This window comes from Rhipicephalus sanguineus, chromosome 9, assembly GCF_013339695.2.
Source record: "Rhipicephalus sanguineus isolate Rsan-2018 chromosome 9, BIME_Rsan_1.4, whole genome shotgun sequence".
NCBI lineage: Eukaryota > Metazoa > Arthropoda > Arachnida > Ixodida > Ixodidae > Rhipicephalus > Rhipicephalus sanguineus.
Window position 1 is genome coordinate 1783170 of NC_051184.2, and position 17703 is coordinate 1800872.

General features: G+C 45.9%; 1 long non-coding RNA gene across 1 annotated transcript in view; it reads left to right on the forward strand.

The window, feature by feature from the left end:
* LOC125759738 (uncharacterized) overlaps positions 1-13619 on the forward strand; it is a 43567-nt gene extending 29948 nt beyond the window's left edge. The window contains exons 2-3 of the long non-coding RNA XR_007417373.1: positions 8077-8164; positions 13559-13619. This is a non-coding gene — a long non-coding RNA (uncharacterized LOC125759738). The remainder of the gene's footprint in view (positions 1-8076; positions 8165-13558) is intronic.
* The last annotated feature ends 4084 nt before the right edge of the window (positions 13620-17703 follow it).

The window sequence follows — 17703 nt, forward strand, 5'->3', positions numbered from 1 at the left end:
AACCATTTGCGACCGTCCTGGAGGTAGTTACGGCGGTATAACAGCCCATCGCGAACGGAAAAGTGGTGTGCTTGGCGACGTAATGCACGGCTGACGGGGGGTGCCGATGGTGTTGCAGGAAGTTTAGCAGAGAAACAATCCATGGTCCTTCTTCTGCTCCAAAGGCATGTTCGTTGCAGATATGGACGACGCCGATAACGGCACGTTAGGTGAATTAGTCTCGCTATGTAGAGGAGAGCGAGACAAGGCATCTGCGTCGGAGTGTTTTCGGCCGGAACGGTAGAGTACTCGAATGTTGTACTCTGGAGTCGAAGCGCCCATCGAGCTAGACGACCGGAAGGTTCCTTTAAAGAAGAAAGCCAGCACAGGGAATGGTGGTCGGTTATCACGTCAAATGGGCGGCCGTAGAGATAAGGTCGGAATTTTAGTTATGGCCCAAATTATAGCCAAGCATTCTTTTTCTGTTACAGAATAGTTGGATTCAGCCTTCGTGAGTGCGCGACTGGCGAAAGCAACGACATACTCATCGAAGCCAGCCTTTCGTTGGGCAAGAACGGCGCCAAGGCCGACACCGCTGGCGTCCGTGTGAACTTCTGTCGGAGCGCTGGGGTCGAAATGCCGTAGGATCGGAGGAGAGGTCAGGAGATGACGCAGCGTATTAAACGCGGCCTCGCAACTTGGTGACCAAGTTGAAAGGTTGTGGTCCGCACGAAGAAGCTTTGTCAAAGGGTCTATGATGGTCGCGAAAATTGCGGATGAAGCGGCGAAAGTACGAGCTTAACCCGATGAAGCTGCGAAGTTCTTTCAAGGTCTTTGGCCGCGGGAACTCCAGCGACAGCTTGAAGTTTGGATGGATCAGGGAGCACCCCATCTTTTGACACGACATGGCCGAGAATGACTAGCTGCCGAGCTGCAAAACGACACTTCTTCAAATTGAGCTGGAGGCCCGCGTTGGCGATGCATGTCAGGACGCGTTCAAGTCGAAGTAGATGGGATTGAAAGTCCGGTGAAAATATGACAATGTCGTCGAGATAACAAAGGCAGACCTGCCACTTAAGTCCGCGTAGAATGTTATCCATCATTCTTTCAAACGTTGCAGGCGCATTGCACAGACCGAAGGGCATGACGGTAAACTCATATAAACCGTCAGGGGTGACGAACGCAGTCTTCGGGCGGTCTGTCTCAGCCATATATATATATATATATATATATATATATATATATATATACATATACTTATATCCGGGACCTGACGGCGTCGACAGACGGCGACGGCAAAAATCAGACGAGAGTGTCCATGTAAATTCTATCGCAATAACACGTGAAAACCCTGTCGCGTACGTCGTCAAACACTTCCCTCTAGACACGTGTGGTACATACCCATATACCACGGCCCGTGGTATACGGGTGTGCGCCACAGGTGATTTACAGTTTACATCTACCCAGGAAAGGGAGAAGAGACATTCGTACTTTAAATGCGAGGGCGTTAAGAAAAGCAGCGTTGACACGACGGATGCAAATAATAAAAGTTAGGATCCGAGCTGGAATCGGTCCCAAGCATTTTGCGTGGCAGTCAGGTATTTTACCACATGCCACGCCAGATATGGAAACTGCTTTGGAAAAACCCTATACAAATGTAATGTCGGTGCAACTTCAATTGTGGCTGTAGTGCTGGCTATCTAATTTTATAACAAAGCAATAAACATAACATATGTACTAGTATGGTTCAGATGTCCTGTCGGGTTAATGTGTATTGTGGTTCTAGCACTGGCTCCGCTTTTAGAGCAGTCTAATATCAATCTAGTAAACCTTACCATTGTATTGCTATAATTCAGCAAGCTATACTCACGCGTTGCTCGACCCAGGAGGAATACGCTAACGAAAGTTACGTGTCATGTACCCATCATCCCACCATACCGTGCATTTCGTTTCGATAACACAGACGTCTGTGGTCTAACGTGAGCGGTGATACTACGTCAGACCATAAGTTACCAATTACACGTCATTGTAGTCGGCGTGTCTGTAAGCCCACGATGTGTACACAACTCCGTTTACAAAAAAAAACACGTTGATCCACCTCGTAACGCTTAGCTCAAAGCCAAAATTGCACCGTACTGTTGGCTTACTGCTTTGTGTGATACTGATTACCACAAGTCGTGGGATCTGCTGAAAATTTAAGTTTTATTTTTTGCCATAACTCGGAAAACTGCTCCTAGGTATGGCAAAAAATAAACTCTTCTCGTTTATATGGCATCTCAGGCTTTTGCCTTGAAAATACTGGGACCTGCATTGGCCCACCGAGCCCGACTCGTTTAGTGCCCGGGAACGCCGGACCACGGAGTAAGATAAGACAGGAGCGCCGACTCCGCTCGTCGGGAAGGGACACATTGTGCAACGCCAGATCTTTCTTCACGGCGTGTTCGCGAGATGGCGCTGCGAATGGAGAAAAGTGGCGGAGGAGAAACTCCGTCGTGGAGCGGAGCCGCGGGCGGGGATTCCCTCTGTCGTTGCTATAGCAACGGTGCACGGTCACGCTTCGCCGCGTTCCTGCGTCTGTTTGCCACCCGTTTTGTCGTCTGCTCCCAGCGTGGCGTTCCCCGCCGCCACCGTCGCAGGCCTCCGCCAGTAAGCGCATGCGCTCATGAGCCAAGGCGTTGAGAGATTCCCATGCGCCTCGACAGATGGCGCTACGCGTTGTGATAAACGGAAGGAGAGGAGAAAGCATGTGCCAAAGCGTGAAGGGGAGCGGAGGAGAAGAGCAAAAGAATGAGTTTGACCGCCGCGTCTGCGTTGCACGAATTGTCCCAAGCGAATGCGTTGGGCTGCTGCGGAGTCGGCGCTCCTGTCTTATCTTACTCCGTGCGCCGGACTCGAAGGAAAGGAGTAGGTGAATGCTCTAGCTTCAGAGATCACTAACCGAGTAGAGCATCTCCCCTCGCTAACGAGCCTCAGTTAACAAAGCCAAAGGATATTCTCGTTCCCTGGCGGGGCAGACGACATAAAACATTGGGCTACTCACAAATTCTTAGATAGAAAGGACGCCGCAGACCTTAGCATGATCCATGTGAACGTGTATAAAAATCTATCGAGACTGCATAAAATCCATCTTACGAAGTGCCAGGACGTCTGTCCGTGATGAGGCGGCAGGCCAACGCTCTTCCACATGTCAGGGGGGTGTGAAATAAACCAGTACGTCTAGACAAATTTCTAAAACATAGCATAGATTCAAAAAGCAGCAGTAGGTGGCTCATCTCGCCAGCTCGGACCTAGAAACGCAATTCGCGCTTCAAGATCAACTCCGGCGGGCAGCGAAAGCTAGTTGAACTCCTGGACCTAGAGCACCACCCAATTATCTCCTGAATTCTCCTTTTAACCCCTTCCCTGAAATAAGATCTCTTCTTCTTAAAATACAACTCTTCACTTGAATCACAACAATCAACTTACTTAGAGTTTGCAGAAACGATTATACTAATTGATGGTAACACTTATTTCTACTAGTTGTATGAATCCAATTTCATTTTATGACGCCTTGATATAAACGTATATCATAAAATCTTCAGTTTAAGCAAGTACATCTGTTATATACATTGTAATGAAATCACACAGAGAGGCTGCGCCCAATTAATGGGCCGGCTGTTCTGCTGTCCCTCGATTCATCGTCCTTTTTTTCGGGGTCCGTCCACGATGCCGTTCTTCGGTATCGTTCATCGTCATCACGATCTATATATCTTAATTTTTTGGCAAGGCTTTTGGATCTACGGTGCTTCACAGGGGGTCCACACATTGCGCAATGATCACTCCTGTGTTTTTTTCCTCCACGGGCTTAACAGGGCGACACTTCAGTTGCTTTTGGCCACAACGACGGCGATACGTTCATATACAGGCAACAATGAAATGTGGCAACGTGATATGACAAGTCACCTCGAAAAAAGATCAGATTGCCATATGAGAAACGGCTGACCGCCGACAAGACCACGATTGAGAGACATCAATTATTGGAAAGCTGCGCACAGAAAACACATGTGAACGTAGCACTTTCTAGGGCCGTACGTCTTTGTGCTCGAGGGCAATGAGTTTTTGCGTACGACACAGAAATCTTTCACTTACATAAGATTCACCTAATATGTTATGTGTATTCAAGCACAGACATTACCATAAGGCAATTCGTTTCTGGGTGAAAATATTCCGTCAGATACCACGAATTGCAAGAATCAGTTTTATGGGAAACACTGGGGGAGGAGCTGCCTACGCCACATTTCTTGGCTTCGAACCGATTCGAACCCAGTGGTTTTTCTAAGGGGATAGAGGTGCTCACATCTAGAGCTAGGTTGTTGTGGGTACTAGTTTCTCGAGAAGGTGGCCTTTCCTTTTGTCTAACTTCTTTCACTACCGTTTTCCTTATCCCCAACGACGTTAAGCCGCTCTGCGTTACATCTTGGACAAATAAGCGTCGTACCTAAAACCACTAGTGCTATTGTAATTGCGAGCTGGCGGTTTCACCTGCCCATCGGAGGCCCGGCATGCTCACGTATCTCCCCAGCTTTGTTCCTATATTTCACGTCCCCTGACTCTTGGGGTCGTGAACCATAATACGTATCCTCTCGCGGACTCGCTCAGTGCTCACATGCCACTTTTTCTCTGCTGCCCGGGAATTTGCTATGAGCTGTGATTTAGCGACAATGTACTGTCGGCTCTCGAACTGAAAAACGCAAATTATTTGCCTCCACTCCGTATAACTACTAACACATTCAAAGTGCTGACAACTAACATTCATTGTAGTACTCGCGCGAAAACAAACGGGGACGAAGAAAGGAGACACACGGACAAGCGCAATCTAACAACTCTTTTTAGATGCGAAGTATCTTAAGGCGGAGCTCAATCCGGTGGTGGTGGTGGTGGTGGTGGTGGTGGTGTGCGGCGTGACCACCCTTACTGCGCATGCGCATACCCTCTCCACACACCTCCTCTCCACTCACCCTCTCCCCTTCCCCTCTCCACTCACCCTCTCCCTCTCCCCTCTCCACTTTCCCTCTCCCCTCCCTCTCTCCAATTTCCCTCTCCACTCTCCCTCTCCACTCCCCTCTCCCATACCCCTTTCCCCTCCCCCTTTCCACTCTTCCTCTGAAACGCGGGCTAGACCAAAGCTAGGTGGCTTTGGCTAGACATGCCGAAATTCTCTCCTCAGCAACGCCGCGATGTGCTCGAGCGCATGCGCGTCCCCTCCCCTTCTCTCTCCTCTCCTACGCTGCCCCCCTCTCGCCCGCCTGCCCTGTGAGAATTAACGGCCAGGATAGATGGAAGATACGACGCGCGTAGCGTCCCTCTTCGCGTTCCACGACGCGAGGTTGGTAGGATGCCCAACGAACGCCAACGGAACGCGATCGTGCAAGTGCTCTGGCTTCGCATCGCCTCATGGTCCCCTTTTCTTCTTGTCTCCTTTCTTCGTCCCCGTTTGTTTTCGCGCAAGTACTACAATGAATTCGTTCCAACTAGGCCGGCTAGCAGTTTTGCTTCAACTAACATTCGCATTGTTCTTGGTTGGTAATGGAAAATTGGGTTAGATTATGTCAATGTTCCTTGAGGGGATACCGTTTTCCTGTGGAAAGGTATATACTATACGATTCGATAGTGCTCACAAGATGCCGCATAACACCTTGCGACATGCTGAAATAAGGCACTAAAGACATCAAGCCATGAACTTCAATCCAAATCTTTATAGCTGCACCGCAATAGACAAGAATCGCGATTCTTGTAGGAAATTTACTGTCGAGTAGGAGTGGGTATGTGGTGAACTTGAATGAAACATGCATAGTGTTGTGAGAAAAGGAATTTTTTGTCAGTGCAAGCCAAGTGCACTGCGCAGGCTATGTATCACGTCTTAGGTTATATATAAGTAGCGACCATAATTTCAAATGTGAAATTTGAAGATTGCTGTATTTGTGTCTCCTCTGCCTTCGCGTTTTAAGCGTCTTCTGACAGCCGTTAAAGCGAGGAATCCTACTTGGTCCTAATAATTACTGTTTGGGTGGTTGAATATCGATATTTAGTTAATTTTTCTGCTAACTTTAATTGATTACTTAAGTGTGACGTGTTAAAAAATGTAAATGTACATCGATATACATTTAAGTTTCCAGACTAAAGCCTAGTCTAAGTGCGCATTGAAGTACATTTTGAATACCGTTGAGTATTGAGGGTCACTTAATGCCCGAGGAGCAGTTTCTTGATTTCTGATATTAAAACTTTATGCAGCAAGACTATTTGTATTTATCTTTGTAATGTGGTTCAACATTGCGCTTCGCAGTCCAAAGCTAAGTCCTGTTATCAGAAATAATGACGTACCTTTCTTTTTGCCTGCCTCATAATAAACGATGAATACATTAGGTTGTCATTAGGACCTCATTGCTCATTTTCCCAACCGATGCAACGAACGCCTACAGTCTGTCCAGACGCGAAATTGAATGACATTGCGTGTCCGCGTGGTCGGTAACGCACTCAGATATTCTCTCTATGCACATGCAGATTCTATGCCAGGCTGCACACAAATGCTGTTATGGCATCCTGCGTAAGGAGGATCGAACAACATAGGAAGATTCCACGTTACTAAAAAGAGGCTGCCACACTTCACACTCGATTTACAGAAGTGATGACTATCCTCGAAATATTTCGTCACACTGGGAAGTTTGTGAGATCGATATAGTGATTTGTTGGCCCCTACAAATAACAATTGTAACTTAGTAACACCCAGAAGCTACCGCCTCAATATTTGCCTGTAAGTATCGCCCACGCCTGTGAGAAACCGTTGAAGGTGGCCCGGAGATGGATCCTCGTATATCCGGGCGAGGCAGGCCAGCTAGACGGTCACGCGAAGCCATGAGAAGCTCGTAATAATAAAAAAAAAACTTGGAGAACTCATGCAGTGAATTTGCGAGCAGACGATCATTGCATCTGTCGCATAAACCACGAAACAATGACAGCAACTACTGCAGTGTACCGGTGAGTGTTCTGGTGGGAGCAGTAACTGGACGACAGACCACCACCGCCCGTACGTTGCCCGTACATCCATGTTGTGCTTGGCGTCCATTCTTGTCAAAACGAAGCCGCAACTGTGACCAGGGCGTTTAGTTGTTTATTGCCATAGCTTTGCGCCAGTGCTCACTGTCTTGCACGCGTAATCATGCAAACCGCACTTAAACTTTATAGCGGGATATTTCGGGGCACACACATGCTAGAAGAATTCTTTCAAGTGGAACTGGGTAGAAACGCGACTGCCTCCAACTTTTCAATGCAAACATGCCCGCTTGCTGTACTCATTAAAATGTTCTATATTCAATCTTAGTTAATTGGAAGTCTGACAGCGATAATTACTGTCTCACTTTGCATCCCCCTGAATAAAAGACTTCTCTATTAGCAAAGGTTGTTTTCACGTACCTCGACGTGCTGAATTTAGACATCCATAAAGCTTAAGTTTCAACATCCTGTATATAAAAGGAAGAACTGTCTAGCAATTCATTATGTTCACTCTTAGAGTGTTGTGGGTAGACCACGGAAATTAGACGCCGGAAGAACAGGGTGAACACAATGCTTTACGAAAAGAATAAATTCGTCTTGCTGAAAATGGTCGCGGAAACAATCACGGTCTATTACAGCGACCACAAAGCGATTATCACTATCGTTACTGTAATGTAATGATACCATGTGTGGTGCTGGATACAGCTTCGCACAACATCCACGTTCGCTGGGCGCGATGGCGGCCAAATGTTTACTTATTTGTTTGCAAAAAAAACCTTCTTAAACGGCGTTCGGTGACATCTTAGCTCTTAATTCAGGTTGACAACATTGAACCATATGGGTACCTGCCAAGGAATTGAAGTTTCAATTTCGTAAAATTGGGTTCAGTTAGATCGAGTTGTAACTATGACTTTGATTACAGGTTACGTGATAGGCGTATCCACGTTTTCTGTATTGTGCCGAAATCTTTCTTTCATTCTTTTGAGAAGAGACACTTCGTAAGAGAGATAAACATTTTAATGAAGCTGGAGATGTTTGCCTGGCTGTTCGCATGACATGCTACTCCAGGTGCTGGGTGACGATTATGATATATACAGTGAAGACACTTCGTAAATCTATTGCAACAATGAGTGCAAGGACCACCGCCGCCTTGAAGGTAGGTGTTTTGTTTTAACTTAAATTACAGAACGCACAGTAGTTTGTTTCTCGGGATGAGGCCTGCACAACAAAGGTACGTTCAGTGAAAAATGAAAGCGATAAACTGTATTCTGCGGGACGCCATGAATGGAGATGTCAACATTAAGGAAATGTATTGTCGGATGATTTAAATAACTATGTGGCAAATATTATTTCTGATATCTGTGCATTTTTTGTGGATCACAGCGTGAGTCATCTGTGCATCTGTGCATTTTTTGTGTGAGTCACAGCGAAAGCTGGAAGAGCGGCGTTTCTAGAGCCCGTTAAGCTCTCTTGGGGCTACAATACAAGTACACTAGAAACGTACCCACTACGCCATAAATCACAATTTTTGTGAAGTTGGGAAGCACCTACTGAGCCATTATTCGTCATTCTGCGGAGAAGCGAGGCACCAGCTACACGTCTGTAAGGAATTATGTGTACTTTGTTGACGCGACGACTGATGACGATGAAGAATTATGGCTCAGCCCTTTGTAATGGGTTAGAATCTTTAAACGGCCTATGTAATTGCATTGGGTATGTAATTTGCATTGGGTGACGCCCGATCGCTATTTCCCTCTCCCGTAATGCTGTCACTGCGGTCACTTGTGTTTTGTTTTTTATGCGACATTCTTTCTTGTCATGGCGTTTCTAAAAGCTGTTTATTCTCACTGACACAAGCTCAAAATGTTCCTTTCATTGCGAGGAGGAGGTCAATAATAGGAAGGTAATTTGGGCGTGCAGGACAGTAGCCGACATTAACATTATGCCTAATGAAGTCGTGCTGATGATTGCACTGCAATCTTTCGTTCATAAACAGCCGGCAACCATGACTGTAAAATAAAAAGATGTCTGCCATAACACTGCATAATATTCCGGAACTGCGATCGTCAGCAATAAGTAATGGAGGAGTATGTACAAATACCACATTCATTGTAGGAACACTGTACTGCATCAATTTCTTCGTGTAAGGAAATTACTGTTCCCTGCGTGGAAGTTGTTGTGGCACTCCAAATATTGCTTCAAGTATGCCCCTGAATTTGTGTCGGTATATTTTGCTGCCACACTCACACAAAAACAGAACGTTTCGCGTGAGCAACACAATGAACAATGTATGACTGAATCGCATAAAAATCGAATGTCCTATGTGATTTATCACTATGCGCTTCATCAAAAATGCGTTGCACAATAGCGAAGGTGCGCGCATTGTGATGAAGCGGTGCGCTCTTTCTTCTTATTGTATTGCAGAAGTTGCAGAAGTGGAATATTTAATCAGCGAAAACGAGAATATTATCAGAATTCGAATGATGAAACCGTGGCGGTTTCGCGTTAGGAACGTCCAGTTGTGAAAGCAGAAAGAAATCACAAGTAGGCATCTCAGCACTGCTTTGACATCTTTAGCACTGGTAAATCGACTGACATGTCACTCGTTTTGTGCACTGTGGCAGCCACAGTAAGGAACAGTCACCGAGCCTCATCATTTCATATGGGTGCACAAAGGTAATGTACAAAAGGAAGTAGAGATGAAGGCTGACAACTGTCACCGAGTGGCACACAGCAGGCCTAGAGTGCCGGGAAGATAAATATAAGAGTTGTAGAAAGGTCTAGAAGAGAGAGAAATCAGTGACGGGAGCACAAATAAATCTTGAGGAGTCATTGCCATTTGCTAAGCTGGACCACCAACGAAACTGTTTAGCAAACGGCCAAGAGGTGACACAGAGTTTCGACCCTTATGACACCACACACACGTCATCGAAATCCAAAATGTCTATCCAGAACGATCCATTTGGCTTGGATGTCTGGACCTTACATGTTGTTCCTTTTGATCAGCATACATGTTTTAACGCGATAGCGTTAAAGAGCTCGTATGGCAGAAATTCCGCCGTCGGCGCCGTTGGTTGTAAGCGAAAAATCATCATCTTCTCTGTGACCAAAAAAAAAACGAAAAAGCTGCAAATAAAATAAATAATAAAAATGTTGGGTGAGAGTGAGAATCGAACCCAGGCCGTCTGCGTGGCGAGCAGGTGTTCTACCACACAGCCACGCCTCTTTCTTTTTTTCTCTTCTTTATTGCCAGTTTATTAACGTCACATGTACATCAATAACAGACACCACTTTCAGTAATAATACACATTGCTACAAGAATGTGTCAAGATGAAAAATTAAATGAAATAAAATAATAAAAAAATAAATTACGGGACTGGCTTTCTAAAATTCCTTAAGGTATGCCAGAGGTTCAACCCTGGCCAGCCAGTTAGGAATAAAGTCTTGTTGTTGGAGCATATCTATGTATTGAACAATCTTCTCGCGAAAAAGCACACGTGCAGGTCGCCTGTCAGGGTCGCAGTGAAACCCCGCCATTCTCGCCCGCCATAAGCAGTGGAGGCCAAGAAGCACAATAAGGTCAAAAGGCATCCCATCCTCGTTTTCTATCTGCAAAAACCTGATTCCAAGTGGATGCAGAGGAAACTCTTTCTTCAGCGTTCTCTGTAAAACATCCCAGAAGTAGACCCCTTCCCAACAGTGCAAAAATACGTGATCTACTGTCTCCGGTTTTCTACAGATAAAACAATGAGAACCCCACGGCATGTAAAAACCCCGTTCTTCCAAGAATATCCGCACCGATAAAGTACCCGATTGTAATTCAGGGGGGAAAACTTTCTTTTTTTTTACACAGCCACGCCTCTGCTTGGAGCAGCACTGAAAGTAACTTTCATGCTTCCCAAAAATACGTGTCCTGTATACAGGTGTCACAGTACGAGATGTAATATCGCAGTAATATTGCTTGGTACAAGCGTACATTGCCATCGGGCGTTACACCATGTCGATATCATAACGACTTGGTGGTTTAAAGACAGCCACCCATTACAAAAGGCACACATTACTGCGCGTATTCCCTTAAGACCACGTAGTGGGTGCATCGCAACTTCGAAAAAGTTTCTCGCGCATATTTGCTCCTGGTTTAAAGCATGCTACCCGTTATATAAGGCACACAGCTTAGTGCGCGCATTCTCTTAAAAACTCGTAGTGTTCGAAGTGCGCACTAGGGGCAGGATATCGGTATCGCGTTCAACTCTTAAAGGCGAATTTTAAGTGTCCCCGAATTTTTGCCTCCGACCTGCATCGCCTTCTCTGGCAACCCGCATGTGCTTGTCGTCTCGAGCACGGTCTCAATTGCTGTTTGTCGCCCGTGTCTTCTCCTCTTGATATTTAGTGAACCAGCGGTGAGTAGTGGCGTGTGCGCAATTTGTGTGGCACATGAGTATTTGCCCGCTTAAGATTTCACCATTTTTTTAGTTAACCACTGGTGAGTAATGGGGTTTGCCAATGTGTGTGGGACATGCGCAGTGAGGGTGGTCACGCCGCACACCACCACCACCACCACCACCACCACCACCGGATTGAACTCCGCTATAAGATGCTTCACATCTAAAATTTCAGAACCGCGCCATCAGGATTGTAACATGCGACCCCTCGTTCCGCAGCACGCCGCATTAAACGTCTCGGCCACGCGCCACCGGCTGTTTAGGATACTGTACAGCGAGCTTTTGTACACACCATTTAACACTGGCAACACGCAGAGCTTGAAGATGCTTCAGCGTGCGAAGTATCACCCTGGAGAATACCCGAAGCGCGCGCGGGTGATACTACACTGAATACTCAAGGAAGCAAAATGTAGCAGCGACGCTCCTACATTTTCCTTCAGTTTGAAAACTGCCCTTGAGACGCGCACTGAAAGGTTACCCATCCCTGTTACCCAACGCCTGGTAAACAATACGTCGAACGCCACCGCGCGGCAGGAGGTGAGAACGGGTCACTCTTTGCGCAGCATTTTTTAAGAAAAACAAAAATATAAGAGTGTTGGGTGGTAGTGGGCTGCTCAAGCGGGAAGAAGTAACCACTGTGATAATTGTTAGCTCGCGCTTGTCCTGCGTATACATGTGCGTTCTTTTCGAGCACCCTTCATTACAGTTTGGGAAGTGGGGACCCAAGACGCTGCACCCCCAAGCTGCGTTGGGCAGCCTGTTCTTGCGTTCGGGTGATCACCAGAGTTTGAGAATTGGGCCAACGCAGGCTGTGATGGGTCAACCGCACGAAGCGCCACGCGTGACGAAATTTAAAATCTTGTGAGACGCGGGCCATACTGTGCCGTGGCCCGCGCTGCGTCTGTGTCTTCTCGCTGGTGACCCAAGACGCCTTGGGGCCCCACGCTAGCTTTCAATTTTCGCGTCTCTGGCCAACGCGAGCGCAAGAGCCCAAGAGTGGCCTGAGTTCTGCCCATGCACCCTGGCGGCTCGCAAGCTTCTTTGGTACCTAAGCTTCTTGGGGCCCCAATTCTCAAAACCTATTTTAGGGGCGAAGCTCCTTAAGGCGCCACCCGTTCGTCCCTCGTAGTCGTAGTCGTAGTAGTCGTAGTGCGTGACCAGTCTTACGCTTTGACCTCCAAGGTGGTGCCGGTGGGAGATTTTTCCTGTGCGTTGTTGAACAATAAAAAATTCGCAGCGTGCGCGTTAACTAAAAGCCGACTTCTTCTGTCTCTCATTCCCATTAGCAGCCATTGTTTACCTCCAAGGTAGTGGCTGGTGAGATTTCTCCTGTGCGTGATTAAACAATAAAAATTTTGTTCGAAACGCCATTGATTGATGAAATAAAACAACGAAAGACGCCAGATGTTTTGTAAAAGCAAAACGAAAGAACGCCAGATGTTTCTAAAGCAAAACGAAAAGACGCCAGCTGCTTAACGAAAGACGCCAGATGTTTCCTAAAGCAATGATTTTCTAAACAATGAAAATTCACAGCGTACATGTAAAATTAAAGTGAGCTGCAAGTCGTCATAACTCATCGAACCTTAGTATAAACGCGCCCGATCTCACGTCGGTGATCATTGTACTGGGCAGAATTGACGGAAGATTCACGGTTTACCGATGAACCTCCGCAGCTTCGCCCACTCATCATCATTCACTCCGTGGATATGCTGTGATTTTTAATGTTTCAACAGCGCGCTGCAAGTGTCGAGCCGTTACCGCTGTGAGTTCTGGGTCGTCCTGTTTGTGTTGTTTTTAGCAATTCTTTGCGTTTGGGCGGCGCACTTCAAGTATCGAGCTGCTCGCCGTTCCTCGCGTGGCATTCTAAATTGTTGCTATCGCATTCATTGCTTGGCCGTAGCGGCGAAACTGTGAGTTTCTACTTTGGTATAAAAGTAGCTTGCAAGCAGTACAAGCACACGACCTTGCGCGGGCATTACGCCTGCCTAGGGTGCTTTTCCAAAGCAGTTTCAAGCTCTGGCGTGGCTCTGTGGTAGAATACCTGGCTGTCACACGGAATGCTTGGATCCGATTTTTGTTGGGACCCTAATTTTTAGTTTCCATTCCAGGCGTCAACGCTGTCAATCACACTGTATGAACTGCCACTGCCACGGCAGGGTACTTGCAGCGGGGTATGCCAAATGGTGTTTGAGAAGTGGCACACCCATTTCCTCAGCTAGGCCCCTCCCACGAGGTGAGTAGGGCTCTCGCACCGAAGGACGGTTGTGAAAAAGGACAGAAGTGGACACATCATAGATTGTGGCCTATGAAGGGTGTTCCTTGTTTGCGTTCAGTTTGAGAAAATATGCATATGATAAGTAGGATCTCTGTAGACGGAGCGAGCACACATTCGATTCGATGTCTTTCTACGGTTCTAGTGCGAAAGACACCCGTAGATAAGCGAGATATTTTTCAGGCGCATATCGTGGTTGCGGTGATTCGCATTACCACGGGCAGGCATTTCAGTTCTATTGAGGGGTATGAGGAAGCAATGTGCTTCAGCCTGGCTGTGACGAGAATGCCTACCCTGGACGTTAGAAATGCACGCCACAGTCGCACTTGCTTGCCGTGTTCGTCACGTTCGATGTACCAAAGGGTGCCTATGTTTTCATTAATGAGGCCGTAAAAGCATAGTAAATTTACAGCGCAAAAAAAAGCGACAGACAGAAGAACAAATACTACAGAGGACAAGCGCAGGACTACACAGGACCGTCGCTTACCTCGATGTTGGGCGTGATCATGTAAGTACGTCTTGCCGATGCTCAAGCGAATTGAAGTCGGGAGGCCAACCATGTCGCTTGCGTTCATCTTGGCCACCTTGGTCAGGACATCCCCGTGCACCTGCTCGTTGTTATAGCCAGATATGTTGTCGCATGTACAGTGACCTCACATGTTGTCCGCAGCGTCGAGGCTACGTGCGTTATAGCGGTCGACGTGCGCATTGCTGTAGTATTGCCGTATGCCGTCAAGACACTTAGCGGGAGCTTCTTCGCGTGTGACAAAGCGGCTGTGAATAAATCTGACGTCATCCTCTGTCAGCATGAGGCAATGGCCTAACCTCATAAGAAATAAAGAGAACACTGCGTCATTCTGGCGGACCACGCGGACGAGTGGATGGAAATCGAGCTTCTTCCAGGGGAGTCCTGTCTTCAGCTCTCTCACTTGCCTTGCGCTTTAGTGTGTATGTTCGCGGTTACTGTGTTCATTAATACTGTGAATCACGTGTGGCACATACCGACATAACATGAACTGTGGCATGCGGGTATGTGCCACATGTGACTCAAGGAAAGGGTTTCATGACGTGCGCGACAGGTGTTTTGCGTTATTCACGTCATGACCAGTGAATCGTGTTCGTCATAAACGGATCTCCTGTTATGCCGTTTTTAGTATGTTACAAGTTACTGAAGCGACCAGAAGAGCGCTCAGTCGTAGGTGGCTAGATAGATAGATAGATAGATAGATAGATAGATAGATAGATAGATAGATAGATAGATAGATAGATAGATAGATAGATAGATAGATAGATAGATAGATAGATAGATAGATAGATAGATAGATAGATAGATAGATAGATAGATAGATAGATAGATAGATAGATAGATAGATAGATAGATAGATAGATAGATACGTAAATAGGAACGTAAATAGTAACGGTCAATGTGCTTCAGGTTCGCTAAGAAATGGCTCGCAGTTAATACTCGTTCTCACTTCTGCCACAGAATTTTCTCCATAACCAGATTGGCGTTGCTGCAGCCATCATTGGAGCAAATAATTGAACGCCGTCACTTTGAAAATACATACTTACTGCTGTAAATTGTGTTTTGTTTTTGATGCGACATTATTTCTAGTCATGGCGTTTCCAATAGCTGTGCATTCTTACTGACGCAAGCTAAAAATGTTGCTTTTATGATGAAGAGGAGGTCAATAATAGGAAGGTAATTTGGGCGTGCAGGGAAGTAGCCGAGATTAACGTGATACCTAGCAAAGTTATGCTGCTAACTGCAGTGCGCTCTGCCATCCAGAATTAGCCAACAGCCATGGCTGTAAAATAAAAATATGTCTGCCATTAGTCTGCCTAATATTCCGGAACTGCGATCGTCAGTAATAAGTAATGATGGAGAATGTGCCGATACCATATTCATTGTGCGAACAATGTGCTGCATCAATTTCTTCGTATAAGGATATTGCTATTGTCTGCGTGAAAGTTGCTGTGGCACTCCAAATATTGCTTCAACTATGCCCCTGATTTTGTGTCGGTGTATTTGGCTGTCACAATCACGCAAGAACAGAAACATTTGCGTAGCCAACACAATGGACAATATATAACTGAATCGCATAAAAATCGAATACTCTTTGTGATTATCACTATGCACTGCGTCAAAAATGCGTTGCACAATAGCGAAGGTGCGGACATTGTGATGAAGCGGTGCACTCTTTATTATTATTATATTACAGAAGTGGAATAATTAACCAACCAAAACGAAGTTTTTATCATGATACGACTAATGATACCATGGCGCTTGGGTTACAAACGACCAGTTGTGAACGATGGGCGAAATCACTAGTAGGGATTCCCAGTCTTTCTTTGACATCTTTAGCACTGGTAAATCGACTGACGTGTCACTCGTTTTGTGCACTGTGGTAGCCACATGAAGCCACAGTCAGCGAGCACCACGATTTCATAAGGGTGCACAACTGTCACAGAGTGACGCACCGCCGTCCTAGATTTTTGGGAAGGTAAAAATAAGAGTTGTGGACAGGTTTAGGAGAGCTAGAAATAACTCACAGGAGCACAAATAAAACATGAGGGGTCACTGCCATTTGCTAAGCTGGACGACCAGCGAAACTGTTTAGCAAACCAAAATAGGTGACACAAAATTTCGAACCTTATCAGAGCACATCCACTTCATCAAAATGCTAAATGTCTGTCCAGCAAGGCACTTTCCATTTGAGTGTATGCACCTAAAGTTTGTTCTGTTTGATCACCATGCATCTTTTGGCTCCGACCTGCATCGTCTTCTCTGGCTACCCGCATGCGCTTGGCGTTTCCTGCACGATCTCCATTGGAGCTTGTCGCCCGTATGTTCTCTTCTTAATATATAGTGCAGCAGTGGTGAGTAGTGGCGTGGGTGCACTTTCTGTGGCACCGGCGTTTTTGCCCGCTTACGACTTCATAATTTTTTTAGTTAACCACTGTTGAGACATGGGGTGTGCAATGTATGTGAGACATGACTTTTTATTTATAATTTTTATTTATTTACGAAAGACATGGGAATGTGGGCTACATTAAAAGCCGCTATCCTACCATCGGGATATTAATTTCAAGAAACACTACAAAAAACACACAAATATGAAATAATAAATAGACCAGGAAAATTTAGGGCAGATTCCCACTAGTGGTCCAAGCCTGCAGGAGGTGCGGAAGAGAGGAACAAGGCAGACTTGTTTCTCTCTTTTTTTTTCACTTTCTTGCTTCCTCTTTATGTTTTTCGCTTTCTTTCTGCTTTTGATCTCTTTTTTGTGCTTATGTTTATATCTAGTTCTGCCTTGGTCTCCCTAGCTATTTCTTTCTCTCTCTCGCCCTTTCTATCTTTCTTCCCTTTTCTCCCTTTTATTCTCCATCTCCATTTCTCGCTTTCGCGTTCATTCTTTCTCTATCTCTATTTCTTTCTGTTGCTTTCTTTGATTTACCCTTTTTCTCCATTTCTTTCCTTTTCTATCTTGATGTCTCTCTTTTTTCTCTCTCTCTCTTTAGTGTCTGTTTATATATATATATCTTTCTGTCGCTGAACCTTCATAACGTGGAGCGCTCATAACAAATAGAACGTCTCAAGGAACTTAACAAGCATCTTACTTTGCGGGTTGGCTGGCCCTGAAACCCTGCTAGAAATAAAGGGAACGAACAACGCGCCGTGCCCTTGTAGGGGTCACTGGCTCCGGCTCGTCCATTTGCTGCCATAATAGCTGCCAGCAAAACATCTTGGTAGAAGTTGGATCAACATGATTCCGTTATGTTCAGTGAGTTCAAGTTTCTGCTCTATTAGTCACAACACTACGTGACAGTGTTTTATTGCAATAACAACTATATAGACACTCTCGGCGAGTTCTTCCAGTCGCCGTCATATCTCGGATATGTATATGTATGTTATATGCCAAAAAAAAGACACAAATAAAATATTTCAGAAGAACAAATATCCGCAGCGCGCGACCTGGA